The sequence below is a fragment of the Ursus arctos genome, chromosome X (assembly GCF_023065955.2).
Source record: "Ursus arctos isolate Adak ecotype North America chromosome X, UrsArc2.0, whole genome shotgun sequence".
Classification (NCBI taxonomy): Eukaryota; Metazoa; Chordata; class Mammalia; order Carnivora; family Ursidae; genus Ursus; species Ursus arctos.
This window is the reverse complement of record NC_079873.1, coordinates 27720038-27733779: the sequence shown is the minus strand read 5'-3', so window position 1 is coordinate 27733779 and position 13742 is coordinate 27720038. Positions and strand designations below refer to the sequence as shown.

The window sequence follows — 13742 nt, the reverse complement described above, 5'->3', positions numbered from 1 at the left end:
CCTACTGAATGGGAGAAGGTATTTGCAAATCATATTATCTGATAAGGCTTTAATATCCAAAAAAGGGGTCATTATTAACTCATACAACTCCATAACAATAACAAAAAATCTGATTAAAAAATAGCAGAGGATCCGAATAGACGTTTTTCCAAAGCCTTACAGATGACCTACAAGTACATGAAAAGATGTCCAACATTAGTAATCATCATGGAAATGCAAAGCCAAACCACAATCAGATATCCCTTTACATTTGTCAGAATTCCTATTGTCCAAAAAACAAGTGTTGGCAAGGATATTGAGGACAGGGAACCCTCATGCAATGTTGATGGGAATATAAATTGGTGCAGCCACTATGGAAAACAGTATGGTAGTTCCTCAAAAAAATTAAAAATAGAAATACCATGTGATCCAGGTATCTTTTCAGTATGTATCTAAAAGAAATGAAATCGGTATCTCAAAGAGATATTTGCACACCAATGTTTATTGCAGCATTATTCACAATAGCCAAGATAAGGAAACAACCTTAAGTGTCCATCAATGGATGATTGGATAAAGAAGATGTAGTGTGTGTGTACACAATGGAATATTACTTAGCCATTAAAAAGAATGAAATTTGCCACTTGTGGCAATGGGGATAGGCCTTAAGGGTATTGTTACTAAGTGAAATAAGTCAGAAGAAGACAAATACTGCACGATTTCAGTTATATGTGGAATTTACAGAATAAATCAAATTAATAAGCAAAACAGAACAGATCCCATACTCATAGATACAGAGAACAGGTTGCCAGACTGATTGCCAGGGTGGAAGGGAGATTAGTGTAGATGGGAACAGGGGGCAATGGGTGAAGGGATCTAAGAACTACAAACTTCCAGGGGTGCCTGGGTGGCTCAGTCAGTTTTGTGTCCTACTCTTGATCTCAGCTCAGGTCTTTTTTTTTTTTAAGATTTTATTTATTTATTTCACAGAGCGAGACAGTGAGAGAGGGAACACAAACAAGGGGAGTGTGAGAGGGAGAAGCAGGCTTCCCGCTGAGCAGGGAGCCCAATGAGGGGCTCGATCCCAGGACCCTGAGATCATGACCTGAGCCAAAGGCAGATGCGTAACGGCTGAGCTACCCAGGCGCCCCTCAGCTCAGGTCTTGATCTCAGGGTCATGAGTTCAAGCCCTGCACTGGGCTCCATGCTGGGCATGGAGACTACTTTAAAAAAAATTAAAAAAAGAAATACAAACTTCCAGCTCTAAAATAAATCATGGGGATGTAATGTACAACACAGGGAATATAGTCAATAATATAGGCAGTGATCTTATAACAACCTTGTAAGGTAACAGATAGTAACTAGACTTATTGTTGTAACAATTTTGCAATGCATATGAATATCCAGTTACTATGTTGTACACCTGAAACTAATACAGTATTGTATGACAATTATATTTCAATGAATAATGAAAGAAATGTCTATTTCTTGAATGCATGTAAGAATAGCATTTACTAGGCTGTCCCATGTATTGATTCAGTCAAACCATATGACTTGAAACAGCTCCCTGTAGTATCAATTTTATATTCAGGGTAGGATGGGAGACTGCTTCTTGCTTTGAAAATAAAAAACCAAAAAACTCAGCTCCAGTCATGTAGGCGAGCACAGACCTGCGGTGAGTCAAGGCTATGTAAAATCAGGCACTTGGGTTCATCTAATGAATTCATTGCCTGTGGCAGGGGCCAGCGTGCTGCCCAGATCTCAGAGTGCTGGCTTCTTTGTTATTAAGGCAACAGTCTTAGAATCCTTGTAATAAAAGTTTGAACAAAATTCCAAAGCCCTCTAATCATCCTGGAGTTGACAGATGTACTGATATAACACATGCCAGTCTGGAGCCCCAGTTATAAGCGCCTCACTTATGGCAGATTACATTAGTGGGGTTTGAAACCATTTGTACTAAGTGAGCCCCACATTTTGATGACTAGTAGTAAAAATTATTTTAAAGGTAAATTTCAGTGTTTGTGTAATTATTGAGGATCATTTATTTTGAAAACCTCAAATCACAGAGCCTTATCTTAGCTATTGCATTCATACATCCAGTGCTCTAATTTTGACCTCACCGATGACAAGGTTTTCTCCACCTTATCCTGTAAATTAATAACAAATTAACCTTGCTAAAAATATATTTTTCTCATCTCTCCTTTTGCTCGTAAGTCTTCAGCATATGTCTCCCATGCGTGTAATCTAGTTCAGACTCCCTGATCCCTCAGGCCACCTTGGATTCCACCTCATTTCTTACCACTCCAGCAAGACAAGCTTTCAAAATATTTTCAACTAAGTCCTTCTAAAGCTGTCAAGTTACAGTTAGTGCTGAGTTGGTGGTAGTTAATGTCAGTATAAATATGAAGTATAACGGTAAAAATATTTAGTCAAACGCGAATAGAGAATTCTCTAGGATGTACTGCCTACCTGTGTGACCTTGAGCTAAGCATATACATTCTGAGCTTCCGTTGCTTTCTGTAATGGTGTGATAACGTTGGATGATTTAGAACACATTCTTCAACATCTTTGAAAAAAACTTCAGCAATCTCAGTGCTTATCTAATCTGTGTTTGTTTTGTATTCTCTTATATATACTTGAATTTGTGAATCCATATACAATCACCAAATTAGCATAATGAGATTCATCTTCTGGCACTGGTGTTAAGATGGAGAATTTTTGCTATTGATGGACAGAGCTGTGGTATTGTGAGGCGATATTTCTTATTAGATTGCTTTTGTTGGAGTTAGTGAGTAGTGTAATCCTGAAAGCAGAATAAAACGTGGAGCTAAACAAATTGCCTCTCATATTTACAGAGGGCAGGCATGCATATTACTTCACATTATGCAGAACTGAATTTGTAAAATACTGCTGTAGCGTTTTGATGATTCAACAGTTAGGGTGTGTCGTTGATCAGAGAGCTGGTGTTGACAGAGCATACCACAGTAGAACATATGCTAATTGCATATGGTTTCATATGAGCTCTTAAAAATAGAGGAATGTGAAACTTTACGGATCCACTATCAGAAGTTGAAAATTCTGGGTTGTGGAAAGGGATATAATTTGATATTTGAACTCAAGAAATGGATAAGATTAGTTAGAGACGCAGCAATATTTGCAAGGTCTGTATGACCTTTACATAGCATGATCTACTGAAACCTGTTTTTCCAAATGTTTATATGTACGCACATTGACATTTAAACTGGAAACAATGGGATATAAATCCTCTCATTAAGAAGGTGCCACTGACTGATTATTATTCTTGAAGCAGTGTTGTCCTTTTTCTTGCGTGATAAATGCTTCTTTTTTTAAAAAAAAAATTCTCTTGCTATTTATAAAATGAGATTGTAACTGAAGTTAGAAATATCATATTGGAACTTTAGACAAGTTCAAAACATGTCAGAACACGGTCACTGTTGGATGTTTCATTGTTGTTCAGAGCACTGCTGTGGGTTAGGCCTGGATTGAGGGGATGATTACAACCCGTTACCTTCATTACTTATTACAATCTCTGGGTAATGCTTAAAGGTGGAAGATACCAGTACAGCAGTTTAGAATGTACAATCAGTCCATCACTCAAGCAGTGTTTAGAGAGTGTCAGATACTTTACTTTGTGTTAGGAGTACACTGGTGAACAAGACAGTTTTTTACCCTGATTGTGATTAAAATCCACAGGTTTTTAATTATTTCTGTTTTTGTCAATTTTCCAAGGGCATACCAACATGCCCCCAAACTGCCAGTATCCAGGAGCACCTGGGTGGCTCAGTCGGTTAAGCATCTGCCTTCTGCTCGGGTCATGATCCCAGGGTCTTGTGATAGAGCCCCGCATTGGGCTCCCTGTTCCGCAGAGAGCCTGCTTCTCCCTCTTCCTCTGCACCCCCCCTTGCTCTCTATCTCAAATAAATAAAAATTTAAAAACCTAAAAAAAAAACCTGCCAGTATCCACAACTTGTCTCCAATCTCTTTCCTTGCTTGTTTTTGCATTCCTAAAGTCCAAAGTCCACCTTTTGTAGGAATTTCAACTTTTACGCTCACTCATAGTCTAACTCCTTTGAAATTCAAAGCAACCTTAATTACTACGCCACATTCCCAATTAAAATAAATCTGAGTCGTCCTCATCACTGTATTTTGCTTTAGCACTGATTAATTTGGTAAAAGCATCTACAGTAAATCGTCAATTGGTGTCATAAAAAGATCACTTCTAATTGTTTCCATTATATTTTTCTCATCTACAGTCGCTGTTCTTCCTTTTGTCTTTTCTCACAGACATGCTTTGACCCATTCTGGTTTCAGTTCTTCCCTAGACCACTGTGGAGACACAGATCATGCGTGGCTCCACCTCTAATTACAGGTTGTTTGTGTTGGTTCCCATTTTAATGCCATTATCATAAGCGGGGATCCTAATATATGGCAGTAATTGTAGTCGTCTCCCCCACAGGAAGCGTAGTTTCAACCTTGCCTCTTGAAAAAGATTCTACATTGAAACCCTCTCAATAAGTTGATGACTTACTTCAACTTGATGAGAGAGACATATGGGAGAGAGACAGAGAGACAGAGAGGTAATTGCTCACAGTATTTAGTATGGACAAATATTAGGTATTTCCTGAGTATTTTTTTCAGTTTTAGATAAAAATAGGAATCATCAATTCCTTAGACCTTCAATAGTTATTTGTGTGTAAAATATTAAATAATAAGCAATACTAATAACAATAAAATGAGATTAATTTTTTGGAGAAGTCCTTGGTACTTTTGGTATTATAAAAGAAAAAACATATATAACGTAATTTTTATACCACGAAAATATTAGATTTACAACTTAATATTGGTAATGCATTCAATACAATGTTATGTATTTACTTCATATTGAATAAATGTTCACTGGCAGTAATTGCTATAGTTTCTTTTTTAGTTTTTTTAAAAAATTTATTTAATTTTATGAGAGAGAGAGAGTACAAGTGGGAGGAGGGGCAGAAGGAGAGGGAGATATTGAATCTTCAAGCAGACTCCCCATTGAGTGGGTAGCCCTACACAGGACTTGATCCCAGGACCCTGACATCATGACCTGAGCTGAAACCAAGAGTGGGTCACCCAACCACCTGAGCCATCCAGGTGCCCCTCTTTTTTAGATCTTTAAGAAAAGAGGATTAGCATTAAAATACTGTCATAAATGACACCTTTTTAAGATACTTGGAATATTAAAGTAATAAATAAATCTTAGTTTGGGTGGCAAAAGTCCTTTGTTTTTTAACCCCAGATATTAAAAATTTGAAGTTTTTTTTTAAATAATAAATACAGCCAAGATTTTATTCGTGTATTTTTCATGGCTATCTATAATTTATGTATTAAAAAGAATGCAGTGGTATCATATTTCTGTTCAAGCTAATAGTTTATTCAGCTGCTCCCATTGGAATTACTCTTATTTATGTATCATTCCCTTACTTTTGTGTGTATTTGCTCTCTTTTTCTGAAGACCACTTATGGACCATATGATTAGATACTCTGCATGTGTTACACATTTTTCTAGGTGGGAGGAAGCATAATGGTGTGCCTTTTGCTGCTATTCACTTTCTTCCTTGGTGCCTAAGCTGAGGCTTTGTCTTTTAAGCCTCTCCATTGTCTGGGAGTCAGTGTGCTTTCCCTCTGTTAGGAGGAAGTTAATTGTGATTGCCTCAATGTACTGCAGAAGCAGAAGGACCCACTGGGATTGGGGCGCCTGGGTGGCTCAGTCGTTAAGCATCTGCCTTCGGCTCAGGGCGTGATCCCAGGATTCTGGGATCGAGCCCCATGTCAGGCTCCTCTGCTGGGAGCCTGCTTCTTCCTCTCCCACTCCCCCTGCCTGTGTTCCCTCTGCTGTGCCTGTGGGTAGAGTGGTGTGGGGTTGTCGTTCTTTCTCAATTTTGTTTCCTGTTCTCTTGCTGGAGGATAAACTCTGAACATTATTTATTCAGATCTACCACTGTGTTGCTCAAAAGCCAGTTTGGGCTTTAAAAAAAAAAAACAGACCATTTACTTTTCTTTGATATTTTCAACCCTTGTACAATAATCTTTTCTTTCTCTGAATACCTGCTAATGATGTCTGAAACAATGAGAACAAGAAAACAGGAATAAAAAAGCAAAAGAAAAACAGAAGCATTATCACACCAGAGACATAAACCAAGTATAGTGTTGAACAGGACAGGACAGAGAAAGCATAGCCCCCTTCCATCACCTGTAGCTACTCTCCGTTTTGGTGATGATTATAAAGCTATAATAAAGAAAGTCATATGGAGCCAGTTCGTTTACACATGTATATAAAACAAACTCTCAGCAGCCCCAAGGTATATGTCCTGAGACCTTTGCAAATCTCCAAATTTGCAAATACCACTAAACCATATAATTCCACTCATAAAATGCAGTAAAGTATAACTGAACAATTACAGACACCTATCAGATCCTTAATGATTGTATAAACTCAAGTCATTTATAAAGGTATTAAAATAAAATCTGTCACTAAACACACACAAACACACACACTATATTATATCACCCCCATATAATTTTAAACCATGAACTCACCTGAATTTAAAACTCTGACAGCTCAGTCATAAAAAAGAATGAGACCTTGCCATTTGCGACAACATGGATGGACTTAGGGGATATTGTGCTAAGTGAAATAAGTCAGAGAAAGACAAATACCGTATGATTTCACTTATGTGTGGAATCTAAAAAGTAAAACAAATAAACAAACAAAAAGCAGAACCAGACCCATAAATACAGAGGACAAACTGAAGGTTGCTAGAGGGGAGGGGTGGAGGGTGAGGAAAAGGGGTGAAGGAGAATGGGAGATACAGGCTTCTAATTATGGAATGAGTAAATCATGGGAGCAAAAGGCACAGCATAAGAAATATAGTCAATAGTATTGTAATAGTGTTGCATGGTGACAGATGGGAGCTACACGTGAGGAGAACAGAGCATAAAGTGTAGAGTTGTGGAACTACTATGTTGTATACCTGAAACTAATGTAACATTGTACGTGGACTATATTTCACTAAAAAAAAAAAAAAAACTATGACAGATGAATAATGGTAATAGTTGCTCAGTAATATGTGCCTGGCATATATTCTCTGCAATACCATGCTTTTTGTCTCTGCTTTACAACTTGTTTCTTACTACTCCTTCTGACTTGTTGAGCTGTTTCCTCTCAAGTAGAAATGCTCAAGTAACAGTCTGGTCCTACATGCTTATTGATATAGAACTAAAAATGCTTCCTAATGTTCTTTGTTCAGCTCATGCTCAGTTATGGTTGGCCCCCTGGCTGAACTAGTACCTCTCCCTCCTGTCACGGAATGAAAATATATCCCCAAGACATTGTTTTTCTCCTTAAGTCTGCATTCATTATGTATTCATTGACTCTGTCTTATTTCAAGTTGACTACCCTTCACCTTTTGTTAAACCTCTGACTCCTACTTTATGAGGTATTGAATATTGTAGTCGATGAGATAGCTTTGTAGATTTGTTTTCTTCTAAGTTTTCTGTAGAGAACATAATGGAATTGAATCATTTCAAGAAGAAAGACCATGGTACTTTTAATAACCCCAAACTTTACTGGTCCAAGAATCGTCTCTTCCATAAAACACTTTACTTGTGTATCTTTGTATTGCCAACATTATCAACTATCTTTGGGGTAAGCAGAGGTTGGAGAGATAGCAGAGAGATGAATGTGGTGTATTTGTCTCAAAGGAGGGAAGTTTCCTTCAAATTAAGGGATCACTGACTATACAAAGGTAAGGGGAGATCTAGACTGCTTTGAGAAAGAGAAGACTGGAGGGGTCATTTTGGATCCCTCACTAGACTAAGTGACTTATGTATGTGTCTCAGTAAAATAGCAATATTCTAGTTATAGTGAAGCTTTGATATTTCTTGATGTTTTGATGTTTCTCAATAACAGTCAGACTCATTAGTATTAAACCCTTAATCTCAAGGGTATTTATATCTGGAAAAAAAAGTAACTAATTTGGTTGCTTATAAAGCACTAATATTTACTATTGAAAAGACCTGTGAATATCACATGTATTTATTTTATGTTAACTAAAAGCTGTGTTGCTGATTAAACTTATACTAAGTTCCGGATTTTTAACTAAGCGTTCCATTAGTTATGGAATCTTAGGACTTGAAAGAGTTTTCATTAAACATCCTAGAATGCATGATATAAAAATTGAGATTTAGGTGCTTTTTGGAAGCAATATTGGAATTTTAAGTTATGTTATGTCATGAATTTACATTTGGCAAAACTGAGTCTTCAGATAAGATATTAGAATTTGTTGTAGCTCTGTTGATGTGGAATTTGTCTTTAAATTAACAGTAACTTACTTGATCCTCTTTGCTGAAATGCCCTGGGATTTCAACTAAAATGCAAAATGAAGAAGTAAGAATTATTAACTCAAATTCTCAGCAGCTTTACGTAGATTCACAAGGGGCCTATGGAACAATATATGCTAGTTTTGTTTGCTGTTTGCGGCTAAGAATAAAAAGTAGTAGTTCACCAGCCTCTAATAACTATTAAAATTTATTTTTCTGTAATGGCGTCTTTTGAAGCATGCTTAGAAATCCTTCCGGGCTCTCAGTATGTGCCCCAGGTGGATTGAATTCACCTTCCACACCTGTGACAGTAAGGATCTAGGCAAAAATCAGAAAAACAGTAGGTATATAAATAGACTTGCCCAGTCTACAATAGATTCTCTGGGGAAAATAGAAACTCTCTAGACCTAGCCTAGAGGATTCCTAAGCCTCAGAGGTCAGTGATACATCAAATGAGTAGACAGTCTGAACTGGATATACCATCCTGGTTGTCACACTGAGAATGTGTTGTTCTCACCAAGCATCATTTCCTTCCCATTTTCTACATAACTTTCTCGTATTCCATGATTGCCCTTCTCACTTTTCTAGACCTCTGTGGCCACAAGCTCCTGTGTGTCCATCATGTAGGCATAAGTTTTAATTAAATGCATTATGAAATTGTTTTCAAAGTAATTATGATTACTTCTCCGTGCTGGGACACCAAACCCATCCTGCCACCGTGTAGCCTCGCTCCCACAACCTATGGCCATAAAGAGTAACTACAGCTTGCTCCTTCTTTCTTTTAACGCTAACTTATTTGAAAATTGATTACTTTGCAGATGTTCTTTAATCAGTATACATAAAGGAATTGTCTTTATCTTTACAAAAATGCATACGTTCAAGATTCACAATGAAGAGAAATATTCTACATCGGAGGAACAAAATAAACCCCTCAGCTTCGACTCTGATTCCATTGATTTCCCTTTGTTCTTAGGGATATTTGACTGTTTGATGGCTGGACACTTTAACCCTAGAGTAACTAGGACCTTGCCTTGCCCCTTAATGTTGCGTATGATCACAATTACGCCCTGGTCAAATTGTTTAGATACAACTTTACCATAGGCAGTACAAACTGAAAAATACATAAATAAGAAAATAGTAATGAGCAGGATGAATTTGCTGATGAACTACCGCTTACCTTGAAGGTCTTAAATCCCATCCTCCCTAACTAATGACATGCTATCCTGAGGTGACTTTCATTCTAGCATCATGTTTATCATATGGCCCCTTAAAAGATACAAGTCTCACTTCCTGTCTAATTTCTGATATTTGTTTCTTCTTTTTAGACTTATCTAGCAGGGGTGGGACCTTATCCATGGACCGAATGGTGCATTTTTGCCAGGAAAAAGCCCGTTCATTTGGCAGTCTGTTCTAGCAGAGTAAGTTTCAACGGTATATATAATTATATCACACACACATACACACACACACACATACACATACACACACACACACACACACATACACACACACACACACACACACACACAAGCCAAAAGCTGTAATGTTAATGTTTCCTTCAAAAACTATGCCAAATATTGTCCTTTGACCCGATAGAGGCAAGGTGCTGGTGTGGAATACTGTCAAATGTCTTTTAGTATATTTTTTTCAGTTGATAGATTAGGCTTGAGAGAAGATTTTAAATGTAAGATTATTTGTATACACACTTTTCATCTCACATGTTGGTGCAAGTTGTTAAACTAAAGAAAATTAGGACTTTAATGTAGTTTTAAATTGCAAGTACTTTACAAGTCAGTTTCCTTTTTTTGGAAACCCCTGTTTCCCAGAGGTACATGTTGATATCATTCTTACTACTTTGGGGGCATAAATTAAATTTAACTTTGTAAACAGCTTCTCATAAGGTTATGTTGCTATAATTATTATTGTGCTGATATTCTATCACTCGGTTTCATATTCATCTTTTTTTGTTTATGCATTTTTATTTGGTAATGTTTATATCAGTACACTAAAACTAAATTTTAGGGACACTGGATATCATTCACGTGGGTAGCATTAGTTTATTATAAAAGACAGACATGCAAATTATTTACATGATGAGAGATTTCACAACTTCACTGGAATGGAGAGCTTCACTTGATGCCATTTTGATAATGATTTATTTCAGTCTACATACTTTCCGGGAATGTCACCTTCTCTAAATAAGAAATAATCCTTGCCATCTAGAACTACTTTGGTGCCTCCATATTCTGGGAGAAGAACTTGATCTCCAACTTTCACATCAACTAGTTGACTCTCTCCACCCTTTCCTTTAGAGCCCGATCCATCAGCTACTGGTGTTGCTTGCAATATTTTTCCCTGAGATTTTTCTGGAAGCATAATACCTCCTTTGGTTACAGTTTCAGCTGCCCTCCTTTCAACTCAAACTGGGCCAAAGTGGGGAAGAAATTTTGTAAACACCTGGCCTGGCATGATTCTGGCATCTGCAGTTAGTACTCTACCCTGAAGCTACTGCCCCCACTCCAAGGAGACCCGCAGTCCAACCTCTTGGGCCATGGGAATATGGGACTATATTCATCTTTTTATAAATGTGTGATTAGTATTATATAATAATAGTATTATGAATGGTGCCCTGAAGTCTAACCATTTGCTTCAAGTGCTTAAGAAAATATATAAATTAAAATCTATCTAGCAACAAAGGAAAAGAATAAATCCATAGAAAACAAGATTTCATAGCTCAAAATCAATGAGCTTTAAGTCTATGCTCAGATAATAAAAGGAAGCAGTTTTCTATAGAATGAAAAAAAATGATTTTCTAACTAGGGTAAGGTCACTTGTGAATCTGAAATGATGCATGTTGATAAGGCATTATAATTGAGAGACAAGTTTCCTTTGTTGCCTTTAACAAAGAAAGCAAGTGTATACTAAATATACAGGATCTTTATGAGCAATGAATAAAGAATTTTCAAAACAACATGGTAAACACATAGACTAGTTCTTAATGATAGGTCATGTCCATCTGTTTTTTCATTTAAAGAGAGCTATTTTATTTATGTTATCATGTTGACTGTGATGAAATAAGTCCCCCAAACAAAATGACTGAGAATATATAACCTTTGACCATACTTGCTCATAGAATTGCTATAGCAGTTTATGCTTACAATGTGCTGTATGCATCCCCTTTGTTTCACATCCTTATCAACTAGCTATTGACATGGTTAGAATTTTCTCAATTTGATGAGTGTGAAATTATATCTCATATCAATTCCCTTTTTTATGAGACTAGATGTTTTGCATTCATTGGCCCTTGTATTTGCTCTTCTTTGAATAACCTGTTCTTGTCCTCTGCCAATATTTTGATTGAATTATGGGTCTAGTTATTTCCTTCTATGTGTTCTTTTAAAGTAGTGAAGTCTTACTCTTCCACTTTGAGGTATCTTAATAAATCTGGAAGTCGCTCTTAGTGATTTTTTTATCCATAGATTTTTTTTTATTGAAGAAGCAATTGTCCTAACATAATTTTAAAATGTCTGTCTTTTCCCTGCTTACATATCTATAGTACTACCTCTATTGTATATCAAGATTAACATATATATATATATATATATATATATATATATATATATATACATACACACACACGCACACACACATACATGCATTCCTGGGCATCCTTTTCTGGTATTTGCTTCATTTGCCAACTCCTGTGTCAACACCCTACATCTCTATTAATGTAGATGTGTTAATTAGCCTTGACATGTGGTGAGACAGAGCATCCTACAATCTTCACAATGTTCTTAGATAGCCTTAGTCATCTGAGTGCATGTGAATTAGAGGCAAAGTTGATAAAAGACCTCATTTTTAAAAAGTGTTGGTATATTTATCACGATTATATTAACTTCATTTGGGAGGAATGGAGTCTTAAGTTTGTTCTTTTAATTGTACTTTTACCTTTTCCATTGCTTGCTCTTAACATTAAGAACTGTTCAAAGCTTTGGATTCACTTTCCATCTTGCTGAAATATATCCTTCAGTAATTCTTTCAGAGAATATATGGAAATAATAATCTTTCTTAGTCTTTGTCTGAAAATATTCTGAATAATAATTGTGGTTCAAATTGTAGGTCAGCGCATTTTTTCCTCATTACTCTTTTGAGTGTATTATTTTCTATTCTTATTTTCAGCCACAAAGTCACAGCTGATTAGATCTCTTGCAGTCTGATAGTCATTTCCGTAGATACAACCCGCTTTTTCCTAATATAAGTCTTCAGATGTGTTCCTTTATCATGATGTTCTGCAGCTTTTCTACAACATATCTCGTTGTAAACTTATCTTTTTCCTGCTTGGTATTCATAGTGCACTTACAACTGAGTGCTCTTGTCTATCTTCAGTTCTGTAAAATTATCAGGTATTATTTTTAAATCTTGTTTTTCTGCAATTCCATACAAGTCCCTTCTTTAGGAACTCTTCCTGCTGGATATTAGTGGCTATCTTTCACATCCTTTGAATTCTCTCTTTTTTAATTGATTTGCTTCCCTGGGTTCTGTTCTGGATGAGTTCTTCATTGTTATTCTCCTAGTTCACTAATTTTATCTTTTGTGCAATCTAGATAATCTATCATGTTTAATTTTTTTAAATGATTCATTTGCTACATTCGTCATGTCCAGTATTTGTAGTCAGTTTTTTTCTCGTAGATATCAAATTATGTAGTGCACTTTCTCCTTGCTTTTATTTTGTAACTCCATATTCTTTTTTATTGGATTTTCTCTTTTAATTTTATTATTGAAAATTCTCAACAGATCCTTTTAAATTGTTTCTCAGACACTTCCGTGAGAATAATTTTATCTCGACTGAATCTATGACTCCATCATTGTGCTGCTGCTGGTGGTGGTGGTGGTGAATTTCTGCCTTTTTCAGGCTTATATTTGATCACAGGTTTCTGGATCCTTTCAAGTTAATACATTTTTTCATTGTTTTTGTTCTGTTCTTCTCTTTATTCCTCCCTTTATCCCTCTTTATTGCTGTCCTCATCTGTGCCGTGGAATAGCAGGCTAGATGTAGATAATGTACAGACGTGTTGGGGTGTCTGCTTTGCGGTGATAATTAAAGTTATTGAGGACTCAGTGCTCAAGTCAGTTTATTTGGGGTTTTTTTCTGCCATCATGGTGTGTCTTTTTTTTTTTCTTCCCATATCTGTAGTTTAATAGTTTTCTATAAAGATAGAGCCTCAGGCAGCAGGTCAGCAAAATTTTCAAGTAATTTCTCCTTTCAAGAATGATTACTGGGTAGACCTTTACTTTAACCTGTGACTTCAAGCGGTGATCTTAACTCTGGTTCTTCTCTCATATGTGGACTCTCAGTGAAGGAGCCTAAATGTGGGGACACTGTCAGTTTG

At 36.4% G+C, this 13742-nt stretch overlaps 1 protein-coding gene and 1 pseudogene across 10 annotated transcripts in view; one reads left to right on the top strand and one right to left on the bottom strand.

The window, feature by feature from the left end:
• DMD (dystrophin) overlaps positions 1 to 13742 on the top strand; it is a 2358181-nt gene that overhangs the window by 327345 nt on the left and 2017094 nt on the right. The window lies entirely within an intron of this gene.
• Positions 10513 to 10821, bottom strand: LOC113265749 (10 kDa heat shock protein, mitochondrial-like; annotated as a pseudogene).